Raw genomic sequence first — 15,168 nt, forward strand, 5'->3', positions numbered from 1 at the left:
CTGCAGCTCTATTTACAATAGCCAGGACATGGAAGCAACCTAAGTGTCCATCATCGGATGAATGGATAAAGAAGATGTGGCATATATATACAATGGAATATTACTCAGCCATAAAAGGAAACGAAATTGAGTTATTTGTAGTGAGGTGGATGGACCTAGAGTCTGTCATACAGAGTGAAGTAAGTCAGAAAGAGAAAAACAAATACCGTATGCTAACACATGTATATGGAATCTAAAAGAAAAACCAAGATGGTCATGAAGAGCCTAGGGGCAAGATGGGAATAAAGACACAGACCTACTAGAGAATGGACTTGAGGATACGGGGAGGGGGAAGGGTAAGCTGGGACAAAGTGAGAGAGTGGCATGGACATATATACACTACCAAACGTAAAATAGATAGCTAGTGGGAAGCAGCTACATAGCACAGGGAGATCAGCTCGGTGCTTTGTGACCACCTAGAGGGGTGGGAGGGAGGGAGATGCAAGAGGGAAGAGATATGGGGATATATGTATATGTATAGCTGATTCACTTTGTTATAAAGCAGAAACTAACACACCATTGTAAAGCAATTATACTCCAATAAAGATGTTAAAAAAAAAAAAAGGTCACTGAAGGTTTAATGATCATACAGAAAAAAGAAGGAAATGAACAGAAAAAGGAGGACAGCTGGCATTTCTTGAGCCCATGTGGGTCAGACATAGTGATAAACAATTTGTGTGTGAGGCATGTAACAACCACTCTCTGGGGTAAGCGCTCTTACTGCCCACATTTTACAAATGAAGGAAAATTAGACTTAGAAAGTAAGCCATCCCCCGCTTGCTGAATAAACTATGATTCACAGCCCCACCACACAGCCACTCCTTTGCTACGTGATCATAGATAGAACGGGACCTGTGTTCTCTGTCACCAACTCCCAGACATGGTCCCTTCCAGCTATAACATTCTGTGATTCTATGTATTTTAAAAGATTTCTCTCTGTTACAACTGCAGCTTCAGGTGCCAAATATTTTTTTAATCTCCACAGAAACAGACTGAAAGGAAAATATGTATATAAACACATTTTCCTTTTCAAATTTAGTCAGTTGTGTTGTTCTTACAAATTGTACCCATCCATTATTTTAAGCACAAGTTCAATCAAACATCCAAAACCAGGGAAAGAGTAACAGCACTGATATACAGGAAGAAAATTTGTAAATCAAGGTCTCTCTGTGGGTGGTTAAATTGCTATTTAAAAACCATTTAGCACTAGGCAGTCCAAGGAGGAAAAAAAACAGGAGAATGTGGAAGAGACTGGTCCTTTTCCCCTCCCTATGAAAACTACTTTTGTGCTGCATCTACTAATATGATTATTTATTTAGGTGGTACAGATAGAGACATTCATTAAAAGAGATAATAGATATGTGGGCTTATTGTAGAATTATTTTGCCCCATAAGTATATTAAATCTGATGATAAATAGGAGGCTATAGAATAAGACAGATGTAGTTTTCAATCCTAACTCTGTAACTCAGCTAGCTATGTGGCTTTGAACACAACTGTAAAATGAGGAGAGTCATAGGACCCAGGTCTCAGGGTCGATGTGGGGATTCAATGAGGGAACACGTGATGTAAAGTAACCATTAGATAGTAAGGATTTAATAAATATTACCTGTTAGGGCGGGCAGACGAGTGAATCAAAGTTCCTTTATATATATATATATATATATATATATATAGAGAGAGAGAGAGAGAGAGAGAGAGAGAGAGAGAGAGAGAGGGAGGGAGGGAGGGAGGGGGAAGGGGAGGGGGAGGGAGGGGGAGAGGGAGAGGGAGTGGGAGAGAATAAAGAAAAAAAGTACAGAAGGACTTTCTCCAGCAAGAGTGCCAGTATCCACACTGTGCCATTTACACACAGCAATCCTATCCTCCTGGATACTAACAAAGGAAAGTAGATATGTAACCAAGCAAGATCCTATGGGGCCTCCCCAGGACAGGCCTTTCCCCATACCCTCTGCTTTAGCTTCTCTCTGAAATACGTATATAATAGTGTCTGATGCACATTTCCTGAGTTGTTTTACAGATGTGAAAGCCCCTACCAAATGCAAGATGTTAATTACTTGATGACCATGAGCATGTATCCCCCAGACCTACTGGCACCTAAGGACTAATAAAGTTAATCCCTGTGACACTGCCCTGTTACCTCACCATCAACCAATCAGAGAATTGTGATGAGCTGATCATATACCCTGGGAGTTCCCTCCCTCACCTTGCCTTTAAAAATGTTTTGCTGAAACCCGTCAGGGAGTTCAGGTGTTTCGAGTACCAGTGGCCCTGGACTCCTTGCTTGGCGGCCTGCAATAAATGCTGTACTTTCCTTCACCACGACCCCATGTCAGTAGATGGGCTTTACTGTGAGTGGATGAGCAGACCCAAGTTTGACCTGGTAACAGAAGCCCTGAACCAGGGCTAGGATTTTCTGGAAACAAAATGATGGATGTAGAAGAGCACAAACAATGAGGGCAACACAGGGTAAGAAAGAAAAAGGGGTCCACAGGGGCTGGTCAAACAGAGCTTCCCAAACTTTTTACACTGTGGCACCCAAAGAAAGAAGTGATAATCTACTGTACCAGAAGAAAACTATAGCAAATTAAGATCCTAGAGAATGACTAGCAGAAGAAATGAGGTACTTCAGATTGTGAGGTTAAAAAAAAGCTCTCTCTGAAGAATGACATTTAAGATGTGACTCAATGATTAGAAGCTATCCGTGGAAAGGTTGTAGAAGAGCATTTCAGATGGAAGGCCCAGCAAATGCAAAGGCCCTGAGGCAGGATATAAAAGTGGTCATTTTCTAAGAACCAAAAGATGACAGTAAGGGTGGAGACCAATAAGAAAGGGGGCTTGGGACGAAAAGACAACCCTCAGAATGGGAGAAAATATTTGCAAACGAATCAACGGACAAAGGATTAATCTCCAAAATATATAAACAGCTCATGCAGCTCAATACTGAAAAAACAAACAACCCAATCCAAAAATGGGCAGAAGACCTAAATAGACATTTCTCCAAAGAAGACATACAGATGGCCAAGAAGCACATGAAAAGCTCCTCAACATCACTAATTATTAGAGAAATGCAAGTCAAAACTACAATGAGGTATCACCTCATACCAGTTAGAATGGGCATCATCAGAAAATCTACAAACAACAAATGCTGGAGAGGGTGTGGAGAAAAGGGAACTCTCTTGCACTGTTGGTGGGAATGTAAATTGATACAGCCACTATGGAGAACAGTATGGAGGTTCCTTAAAAAACTAAAAATAGAACTACCATATGACCCAGGAATCCCACTACTGGGCATATACCCAGAGAAAACCATAATTCAAAAAGACACATGCACCCCAGTGTTCATTGCAGCACTATTTACAATAGCCAGGTCATGGAAGCAACCTAAATGCCCATCAACAGACGAATGGATAAAGATGAGGTGGTACATATTTACAATGGAATATTACTCAGCCATAAAAAGGAACGAAATTGGGTCATTTGTAGAGACATGGATGCATCTAGAGACTGTCATACAGAGTGAAGTAAGTCAGAAAGTGAAAAACAAATATCGTGTATTAATGCATATATGTGGAACCTAGAAAAATGGTACAGATGAACCGGTTTGCAGGACAGAAATAGACACAGATGTAGAGAACAAACGTATGGACACCAAGGGGGGAAAGTGGTGGGGGTGGTGGTGGTGGGATGAATTGGGAGATTGGGATTGACATATATACACTAATATGTATAAAATGGATAATAAGACCTGCTCTATAAAAAAATAAATAAAATTCAAAAAATTAAAATTAAAATTAAAAAAAAGAAAGAAAGGGGGCTTGTGTTCTATAAGCAGATGAAGTCTAGGGGACAGGGAAGGATACAATACAGAACTTGACTTTCAGCTCAAATTCACGGGAAAGCCATTGGAATTTTAAGTATGGGAATGACATGATGTGGTTTATGTTTCAGATGCATGCTCTGACTGATGAGTAGATACAAGGCTGGGGCACTGTGGGTGTTACCAGAGTGCAATGAGAGAGGGCAGTTTAGGGGACCATCACCATATTCCTCCTGAAAGGTCACAGAGGCCTGAGTCAGTTAATATCCACAGGGAAGAAAAGATGTGAACAGATCCTAGGTATATTTTTGTAGGTTATGCTCAAAGAATTTGATGATTGACTGAATGCAAGATGAATGGAGAAGAAGAATCAAGATGGAGTTGTAGGTATTTGAATTAAGCCATTGGGTGAGTTATGGTACTGATACCTAGCAGAAACTTGTGGGGCTCCTGGGCACAAAAGCCTTTCTGTGTCCCCCATTTACTGATTACAGAAAATAGGCTTCATTTAGCCTTCATGACCTTCCCTGAGTTCCAACGAGCAGGTTCAAACAGCTATTAATTAGGGAAGGAAGGAGATGCGGAGACAAGGGAGGAAAAGTCAAAAGTTCAGCCTTGGGGCAGGGTCCTGGTTCCCCCTCAAGGGATACACATAACAATATCTTTGAGCTGTTTTGCAGCTACTGAAACCCCCACCAAGTAGGAGGAGTTAACTGTTGCCCACAAGCACGTAGACCCCAGACTGGTTGGAACCAGAAGGTTGGTGATGCTGACTCCCAACTACCTCACCACCAGCCAATCAGAAGAATGTCCATGAGCTGATCACGCCCTCTTTGAACCATTACTATAAAACTCCTCACTACCCCCTCCAGGTCAAGACACACAGTTTTGAGGGTATGAGCCCACTGTGGACCCCTTTGCCTGGCAAAGCAATAAAGCTATTCTTATCTACTTCACCCAAAACTTTTTTTTTTTTTTTTTTAACATCTTGATACAGTAATTGCAAATATTTTCTCCCATTCTGAGGGCTGTCTTTTCATCTTGTTTATGGTTTCCTTTGCTGTACAAAAGCTTTGACGTTTCATTAGGTCCCATTTGTTTATTTTTGTTTTTATTTCCATTACTCTAGGAGGTGGATCAAAAAAGATCTTGCTGTGATTTATGTCAAAGAGTGTTCCTCCTATGTTTTCCTCTAAGAGTTTTATAGTGTCCGGTCTTACATTTAGGTCTCTAATCCATTTTGAGTTTATTTTTGTGTATGGTGTTAGGGAGTGTTCTAATTTCATTCTTTTACATGTAGCTGTCCAGTTTTCCCAGCACCACTTATTGAAGAGACTGTCTTTTCTCCATTGTATATCCTTGCCTCTTTTGTCATAGATTAGTTGACCATAGGTGCGTGGGTGTATCTCTGGGCTTTCTATCTTGTTCCACTGATCTATGTTTCTGTTTTTGTGCCAGTACCACATTGTCTTGATTACTGTAGCTTTGTAGTATAGTCTGAAGTCAGGGAGTCTGATTCCTCCAGCTCTGTTGTTTTCCCTCAAGACTGCTTTGGCTATTCGGGGTCTTTTGTGTCTCCATACAAATTTTAAGATTTTTTGTTCTAGTTCTGTAAAAAATGCCATTGGTAATTTGATAGGGATTGCATTGAATCTGTAGATTGCTTTGGGTAGTATAGTCATTTTCACAATACTGATTCTTCCAATCCAAGAACATGGTATATCTCTCCATCTGTTGGTATCATCTTTAATTTATTTCATCAGTGTCTTATAGTTTTCTGCATACAGGTCTTTTTTCTCCCTAGGTAGGTTTGTTCCTAGGCATTTTATTCCTTTTGTTGCAATGGTAAATGGGAGTGTTTCGTTAATTTCTCTTTCAGATTTTTCATCATTAGTGTATAGGAATGCAAAAGATTTCTGTGCATTAATTTTGTATCCTGCAACTTTACCAGATTCATTGATTAGCTCTAGTAGTTTTCTGGTGGCATCTTTAGGATTCTCTATGTATAGTATCATGTCATCTGCAAACAGTTACAGTTTTACTTCTTCTTTTCCAATTTGTATTCCTTTTATTTCTTTTTATTCTCTGATTGCTGTGGCTAGGACTTCCAAAACTATGTTGAATAATAGTGGTGAGAGTGGACAACCTTGTCTTGTTCCTGATCTTAGAGGAAATGCTTTCAGTTTTTCACCTTTGAGAATGATGTTTGCTGTGGGTTTGTCATATATGGCCTTTATTATGTTGAGGTAGGTTCCCTCTATGCCCACTTTCTGGAGAGTTTTTATCATAAATGGGTGTTGAATTTTGTCAAAAGCTTTTTCTGCATCTATTGAGATGATCATATGGTGTTTCTCTGTCAGTTTGTTAATATGGTGCATCACATTGATTGATTTGCATATATTGAAGAATCTTTGCATTCCTGGGAGAAACCCCGCTTGATTATGGTGTATGATCTTTTTAATATGCTGTTGGATTCTCTTTGCTAGTATTTTGTTGAGGATTTTTGCATCTATATTCATCAATGATATTGGCCTGTAGTTGTCTTTCTTTGTGACATCTTTGTCTGGTTTTGGTATCAGGGTGATGGTGGCCTCATAGAATGAGTTTGGGAGTGTTCCTTCCTCTGCTGTATTTTGGAAGAGTTTGAGAAGGATAGGTGTTAGCTCTTCTCTAAATGTTTGATAGAATTCGCCTGTGAAGCCATCTGGTCCTGGGCTTTTGTTTGTTGGAAGATTTTTAATCACAGTCTCAATTTCACTCCTTGTGATTGGTCTGTCTACATTTTCTGTTTCTTACTGGTTCAGTCTTGGAAGGTTATACCTTTCTAAGAATTTGTTCATGTCTTCCAAGTTGTCCATTTTATTAGCATATAGTTGCTTTTAGTAATCTCTCATGATCCTTTGTATTTCTGCAGGGCCATTTATTACTTCTCCTTTTTCATTTCTAATTCTATTCATTTGAGTCTTTTCCCTTTTTTTCTTGATGAGTCTGGCTAATGGTTTATCAATTTTATCTTCTCAAAGAACCAGCTTTTAGTTTTATTGATCTTTCCTATTGTTTCCTTCATTTCTTTTTCATTAATTTCTGATCTGATCTTTATGATTTCTTTCCTTCTACTAACTTTGGGGGTTTTCTGTTCTTCTTTCTCTAATTGCTTTAGGTGTAAGTTTAGGTTATTTGATATGTTTCTTGTTTCTTGAGGTAGGATTGTATTGCTCTGAATTTCCCTTTTAGAACTCCTTTTGCTGCATCCCATAGGTTTTGGGTCATCGTGTTTTCATTGTCATTTGTTTCTAAGTATTTTCTGATTTCCTCTTTGATTTCTTCAGTGATCTCTTGGTTATTTAGTAGTGTATTGTTTAGCCTCCATGTGTTTGTGTTTTTTCCAGTTTTTTTCCTGTAATTCATATCTAGTCTCATAGTATTGCGGTGGGGAAAGATACCTGATACAATTTCAATTTCCTTAAATTTACCAAGGTTTGATTTGTGACCCAAGATGTGATCTATCCTGGAAAATGTTTCATGAGCAGTTGAGAAGAAAATGTATTCTGTCCCCCAGTCCCCAAATGACCCTACTTGCCGCATTTCCCCACAGGAGGCAGCAACAATTATCTGAGCCCTCAGGGTACATTATTTTTTTTAGGCTTTTAATCAGCTTCTGCTGTGTGGCATGCCTGCTTCCCCACTTCCTGAATTATTTCTGAACGGGCATAAAGGGATGCTCTCATCCCCTTTCATAGCTGGGTCTGAGTCGTATACAATCTTGTGAGCCTCCATCAGACACATGCACCACACTTTCCATTTTTCATGTGGATGTATCATTGTGCTGTTTATTTCTCTGTTTTCATTCCTGAAGAGTCATATTCCTATTTCTCTTTTTAAACCCAGGCTGCCTACCATAACAGATAACACACTGCAGGCCCTTTACAAACATGCTCTGCACTGAATTAGCAGATCCCGCCAGGTGGATGTGGCAGAGGTGGGAGCAGAGACTATCTCCAAGGTAGTAGTGTCTACATAATAAGAAGAGACACTGTGAGAATCAAGGAATTTCACCAGCAAATCAGTGGAGGGTCTCCCTCAAAGTGCAACAAAAGCTAGCCAGACCACATCACGCAACCAAGGGTCTGATAAACTGACGTATTTTTACTTTCTATGCGCTGAATGCATTTTATATGCCAGGTACTATCAAAAGGGTTTACATCAATTGTATATTGATCCCCATTTTACATAGGCGACAACTAGGGATCAGAGACTCCCCTATTGTTGCGTGGCTAGTTAGGCTGCAGAGCAGAACTTCAGACCCTAGTTTGTCAATCTTCCAGCCCAAGGCTTAAGTCTCTACCCAACACTTCTTCCTTGCCCTGCCCTGCCATTGCTCTGTGTCACACTGCGTGGTCTGCTCCTCAGGCAGCCAGGAGACCCTGTAGTGCCTGGAATGCTAGTGAAACCACCTGCCATAACAGTTCATAGTCCTAAATCAGGTCTCCCTGGCTGATTTGTGTTCTATCTACTTGGCCCTGATAGATCACATATTTCTCTCCCTCTGGTTTTAGGTACCCAGGAATATTCTCTCTGAAATTGGAAGAGAATAAAAACAGGTTGAATTGGGGTGAACCCTTTCTCTGGCCCTAATTTGCTCCTTCCTTCTTAACAGATAGGAGGAGAAAACGAGACCAAGTTTACATTACACATACACTGAGGCAGCTCCATTATCATTGCCGCGCACCTGTTTTCATTCAGTTTCAATGAAACGAGCCCAATTTTGTGAGGATTCACATATGCACATCCACAAAACTGCACACACACATCCATACAGAAGAACTTGGAAGGAAATACACTAAAATGTTAACAATGGCTCACCGGATGGTGGGAATGAAAGCATTTCTAATTTTCATCTTGATACTTTCTTATTTTCTCTTTATTTTCTGCAATGAAGATGTTACTTTTATAATCAGTAAAAACAAAGCATCCAAAAGTCACAATGAACCAGGAGTCAGAAGAGCTCAGTCTATGTCCCCACCCTTATTCCTACTAGTAGTGAGTCCTGGAGCAAACCACTTAATTCTCTAAGACTCAAGTTTTTCAACTGTAAAATCAGAGTGTTGATTCCTAAACAGCCTTGAAAGAATTATTCCAAGGATTAGAGGGATAATGTACATCAAAGTCCTTGTTAAACTATATTTAAACCTGTGACAGCATTGTTGTTATGTAACAGTGAAGGTTATTAGGTTATTACTTGGGAGCAAGTATAGTTTTGGAAGCTCCATCTCACTGCTGATCTAGCAGAGGTCTGAGCAACAGGTTCCCTAAAAACAAATGAATACTGGAATTCAAAATTTTAAACGATATGGCTTCCACTGGGAGGTTACATAATCTTTTCATTACCATAGTTGCTTATTATGAGATGGTATCCCCAGAGACAGTAATGGGTTTAACTACTATTAAGGGAAGGAGGGAAGGGGGAAAGAATATAAGGTACTTGGCTTAAGCACTGTATTTTTTCCCAGATGTAAAAATCTCCAGACAGAGAATTAAGTTACAGAGGTGGAATGCCCCCCAAAGGGAAAAATTAGACTCTAAAAGTGCTTTGTTAGGTGTACTTTTATTATGATTCAAAATGTACATTTTCAACCTTTTAATGTGCTGGGTTCTAGGAAGAGTAATGAAGGCTGAAAGAAGCCAAGCACATAAAGTTGGGTAGGAAGACTAAAAAGGACCGTTAAAAATAAAAAACTTTGGACCCTGTTTTCCATTACCCCAAACTCTTTCCCTAGAGACTACATTAAGAATTTTTAATTTTTTCCTAAGAACAATGGACTGACACAGAAGAGATTTCAGCAGGGAAATGAGATCAAATTTAAGTTTTAAGTGAGAAATAAACAGAATTGACTGTGGCTTTCATAAAGGCTGAAGGTCATGTTAAGAAAAATATAGTGACTAGAATTAAGGAGGTGACAATAGTCCTTCATTCCATGTTTATCCAAGAACAGTTGGAGTATTATGCTTATTTCCAAGAGCCAAGGTCTCAAGGGAGCCTGGTCCACCAGGGCTACCACCCTGGGGAGAGGATTAGAAAACACGGCCTCTCGGAAACACTTCAATGAACCTCTGTTCCTAAGGAAGATATTGCATGGGAAACACAATCATTAACTTCTAGCATTTGAAGGACTGTTCACACTTCTTGCCGTCTTAGAGAGCAAACCAGCTTGGCAAAGATACTCTGCCCAGAAATATCAAGTGTGCATTTTGCTGTTCCCATTGGTCTATTTCTCTCCAGGAGTCTGAGCCTCAAGGATAGGGAACTGAGACTGGGGAACGCCAGTATAAAACACTCTAGGAAAAGACTTACTCTGGAACGGTACGTAACGATCTAAATAATCTAAAGTGAAAACATACTTCTGACCTAGGGATAGGGTACGTGATCAAAGAAAACACTGAGTTTCAAGTTATTTCTGAAGAGATAATCTCAGTGTTACAGAAATCTAAAACCACATGCTATATTTATTTATGGACTCTTTAACAAACAAAAATATAAAAGGACTATAAAAACATTCCTCAGGCAGAACTTCATTTTGTGGTGGAGTAAACACACAATAATAAAAGTTCATGACTGCCTCTCTTCCTTCCAGCCATCTCTTTTTATTAAGAAAAAAACTTTTAATAGTACTGCCTTCTGTATTGAGAAAGGACATCCTTTATGTGCATAAACAGGAGAAAATGTATATAATTTTTCTTTATAGTTTTATTAAGTAAATTCTTGTTTTACTTATAAATGCACTTATAGTATGAATATAAAGAGAATTAACATATTTTAAAGACTTTTGTAGTAAAATATAAAGTTCAGTATTAACCATTTTTAAGTGTACAATTCAGTGGCCTTAAATACATTCACATTGTTGTGCAACCATCACCACTATCCACATCCAGAACTTTTTCATCATCCCATAGTGAAACTCTGTATCCATTAAACAATAACTTCACCCCTTCCCTCAGCCCCTGGTAACCATTATTCTACTTTCTGTCTATGAATTTGACTATTCTAGGTATCTCATATAAGTGAAATCACACAATACTTGTCTTTTTAAAAGTGGCTCATTCCACTTAGCATAATGTTTTCAAGGTTCATCCATGTGTAGCACTTGTCAGAATTTTGTTCCTTTATTTTTTTTAAAGATTGTTTTGACATGGACCATTTTTAAAGTCTTTATTGAATTTGTTACAATATTCCTTCTGTTTTATGTTTTAGTTTCAGAATTTTGTTCCTTTATAAGGCTGAGTAATATTCCATTATACATATAGACCACATTCTGTTTATCCATTCACCTGTTGATGAACTTTGGGTTGTTCCTACTTTTTGGCTATTGTGAATAATGTTACTATGAACATTAGAGTACAAACATGTGTTCAAATCCCTGCTTTCAATTCTTTTGGGTATATGCCTAAATGTGGAATAACTGGATCATATGGCAATTCTATGTTTAATTTTTTGAGGAACTGCCATACTGTTTTTCACAATAGCTGTAATATTTTCCATTCCCACTAGCAATGCACAAGAGTTCTAATTTTTCTGCGTCTTCATCAGCACTTTAGTTTTTTTTAATCATAACCATCCTAATGGGTGTGAAGTTATAAGGGTATCACTTTTTAAACTGTTGGTAGATATGTGTTTTTAGAGGTCATAGCATACATCATATGCATAATTATATTAAGTTCATATAAAAATTTTGACAGATATGATTTGTTTTATGTTGGGAATGTACATCCAAGGCAACATTGTGATTTCCCAAGTCCATTTAAGGTCTTTGTCCCATTGGGATGTTCCAAACACTAGGGACTACCAGAGGTTCTTTCTGTAGGTCACCTGAGAGTCAGAGGTGCGTGTTCTGGACTGAACTTTGCTGTATGAGGGATATGCTACCTTGGACAAACCCTCTATTGACTCTATGAGTCTTGGATTTACAAAATATGAGCATGGACTACACAGCTTTTTATTATTTTTACAATAAAAGGCAAAACTCCTTAAAATAGCCTTCAAGGTCTTACATGATCTGCCTACTCATCTCTAGCCATCGTCACCCCCAACCACTCTGCTTCTTGTTCTCAAAGCTTGCTACACAGACCTCTTTCCCACCCCCGATCATGCCTCATTCCTCCCACCATAGGGCATTTATGCCTTGTTTCCTCCCACCTATTCTGTTTCCTCTCTTTGAAATGCCTTTGCCTTTTCTGTTCACCTACTTCATTCCTATTTATTCTACAGATTTAAGCTTATGTATTGCTTTCTCAGGAAAGCCTTTACTAGTGTTCTTTTCCAGTCTGTTATAAATTCTCATTGAACTATGTGCTATACTTTTTAGAGTGGCTGTTTTAGATATATCTACTAAACTGGTGTTTCCCCAATTAATATGTCTGTTCCTCTAAACCATGTACGCCATGGGGACACGCAACAGTGGTTGATTTCCATAGAATTCCCAAAGCCTCAGCCATGACCCCACACATAGATGGCACTTTTATCAGAACACTTTCATTGCAAGTAACCGAAAACACAATCCTAACTTGCTCAAGAAAAAGTAATTTAAAACTCACAGGATGGGCTGGCTTTAGGAATCTCTTAAAATGAGAGATAAATTCAAGAGCCCTATCTACAGATGCAAAAGATCCTTTCATAAGCTGTGGACACAGTGTTCCTCTGTGTCTCCCTGGTAACAGGTTGAGGGCCCTAGAGGTAACTGCCAAGAACATAGGAATGAGGTTCCAAGGAACAGCCTGTCAGTTCCAGCTTTATTTTATTAGCATTGGTGTGTGCACTGTTGCACTTGAGAGCAAAATATGAGCCCAACTGTGCTAATGTACACCACTCTCTGAAAAACCAGAGAGTTCCTCTGTGGGGGATTAATGTGCATTAGCAGAGAAAAGTGAGGCCAATTTTCCCTGCAGTGAATCTACTTCTTCTCCTCCTGTGGCTTTGTCAGGTGCAAGGGGGAAAAAAAAATTACATGTTCTTTATTTCATCTCTTGATTTTTGTATTTTTTTTCGTTAAACTAAGAGCAGAGAAACTAAGACTTGCAGTCTTTGATTCTCAGATTTAGAAGAGACTTCAAATGGCAATGAGCCCAAGGTCTAAGAAATTCCTTTCACTCATGCATTCATTCAATAGAGTCATTGTCAATGTCACACAATCCATGAATCTCTTCTTCCACAATGTCTTCAAAATTCAAACTAAACCCAAATTTGTTGCCAAAAAATTGAGTTCCAGGGACCTATTTGCTATCTTTCCCAGTTACTTAACCTTTTGATTTAAATTAAATTAATTTCTACCCAATATACAGCTGGAAGGTAGTCAAGATGTCGATTAAAAGCTGAGAAAGGAATTCTGAGATTTTTTAGCTGATACAGAATGAATATTACCTGCAAGTAATTACGAGTTGGCCTACAACTCTAAATTATTTCCAAATTAACTTTTCTCTGCTGAATATTCTTTCATTTTACCTAGAGAATTCCTACAAGATTTCATGGGTATTAAATATTAGCACCTCTACTTTATAAAAGATGAGCTAAGAGCTCATTAAATCTCACCGGTCATGGTTACAGGTTCAGAGGGACAGAAAAAGAATAAATCTCGTGGATGATGGGTAAGCATGTCTTTCACCAGGTGTTCTGAAGTACTTTGATTCTACTATGTGTCTGGCACTGTGCTAGGGGCTTCAAATAATCTTCACATCCCATTTAGTCTTCACATCAGCTCTATAAAAGTGGATATTATTATCCCCATTTTACAAATGGGGCAAAAGAGGCTCAGAGAATTTTGAGCCACAATCACAGAATTAGTCCCTCTCAGAGGAGGGTTTCTGCTCTACTCCTAAGTGTACAATTTTAACAATTGATACAAAGTCTCCCACTTGGAGGAACAGTTGCTCTTTCAGTGATAATTTCCCCCTATTCATATATTGAGCTACCACCCTGGGCCCAGATCTATTTTGGAGGCTGTGGAAAAGCAAAAAATAACACAAAAGCTTTGAAGACCTTACACGTCATTGAACATTCGACCAGTGAAAATGACTTAGACCAGTACAGATACATCATACATCATGGGGGAACAAAACTTCCCACCCCAAGATGTCTCTTTGGCATGCTGATTAGTTTAAGCTGAAAGCAATTAAAGCTCAGAAGACTCAGGAAGAGACTTTGACCTTCCCCTGAACTGCCTGAAGAATTTTGATAGCTCTATTCCTGCAATAGGTTCTTTATCAACAGAGATATCTGCAATGAATATAGGCTAGGTGTGATGGGGGGAACCTGGCCTACAGATCAGAGCCCACTCTGCGTCTCATTGTCTTTACACGGTGCAGCAAACATTTATTCACCAAAAATTTGCTTTTCCATCTCCATGTAAATTGCCTTCCTTCCCTCTGAACTCTCAAACCCTTACTCACGACAGTCTCCTTTGTCTTAAGCTGAAGATGGTATTTAAGGTGAGGGTTTTGCCATTTTAGTGAGTTACTCAGTTTTTCTGGGTCTCCCCCATGTATACATGTTATTAAACTTTGATTTTCTCCTGTTAATCTGCCTCATGTCAATTCTTAGACCACCCAGAAGAACCTAGAAGAGTAGAAAAAAATCTTCCAACAATATTTTCTATAACATTTCATTTCCACAAACTTGTATTGTTTTACAAAGAAAAAGCAATAAAGATGTCTACAAAGCAGTGCAAAGCACGGGCATCTACTACTTTTTGTTTAGTGACTAGTACCCCTGTATTTCACTTCTGGCTGCCTTTAGCCACTCATTCAAGAGTTTTAACCAGCAAACATAACATGTTCTAACAAAAGCATGGTGTTGTATACACTGAGGTCCAATTACAATCCACTGACCTAGAATATCCTCATGCATAGTTTTTTGAACCATTCATTCAATTAAAGACTGAGTACTTACTACCCTCAAGGTACTGTCCAGGGGCCAAGCATATGGCATCGAGGCCTTCCTTCTTCACCACACCAGGCTCAATTCTCTTTGCTTTTGTCCCCAGCAACTTTGCAAGAGCCAAGCCTTAGGTCAACCACGAAATCTTTCAGACCTTTTCAGATCTCAGCTACTAAATCACCATGTGATAAGAAAAATGGAAGGAGAAAAGCAACAGCACCTGCTCCCAGATGTTTTAGGATAGACAGGCTAGTACAGTGCAATCTACCAAACTTTTTCAAGAAATTGGCTGCAATATGCAATATTGATTTAAAAATCTATAATTGATATTTTAATTTCTATTTTAGGTAACACTAAGAGCTAGTAAAGATGCTCAAGACATGTCA

General features: G+C 38.9%; 1 long non-coding RNA gene across 1 annotated transcript in view; it reads left to right on the forward strand.

Annotated features, from left to right (window-relative positions):
• The first annotated feature begins 1,775 nt into the window (after positions 1–1,775).
• LOC309622898 overlaps positions 1,776–15,168 on the forward strand; it is an 843,724-nt gene continuing 830,331 nt past the window's right edge. Inside the window, exon 1 of the long non-coding RNA XR_014241202.1 lies at positions 1,776–3,711. This is a non-coding gene — a long non-coding RNA (uncharacterized lncRNA). The remainder of the gene's footprint in view (positions 3,712–15,168) is intronic.

Source organism: Balaenoptera borealis (assembly GCF_965194805.1).
Source record: "Balaenoptera borealis genome assembly, chromosome: 2".
Lineage (NCBI taxonomy): Eukaryota > Metazoa > Chordata > Mammalia > Artiodactyla > Balaenopteridae > Balaenoptera > Balaenoptera borealis.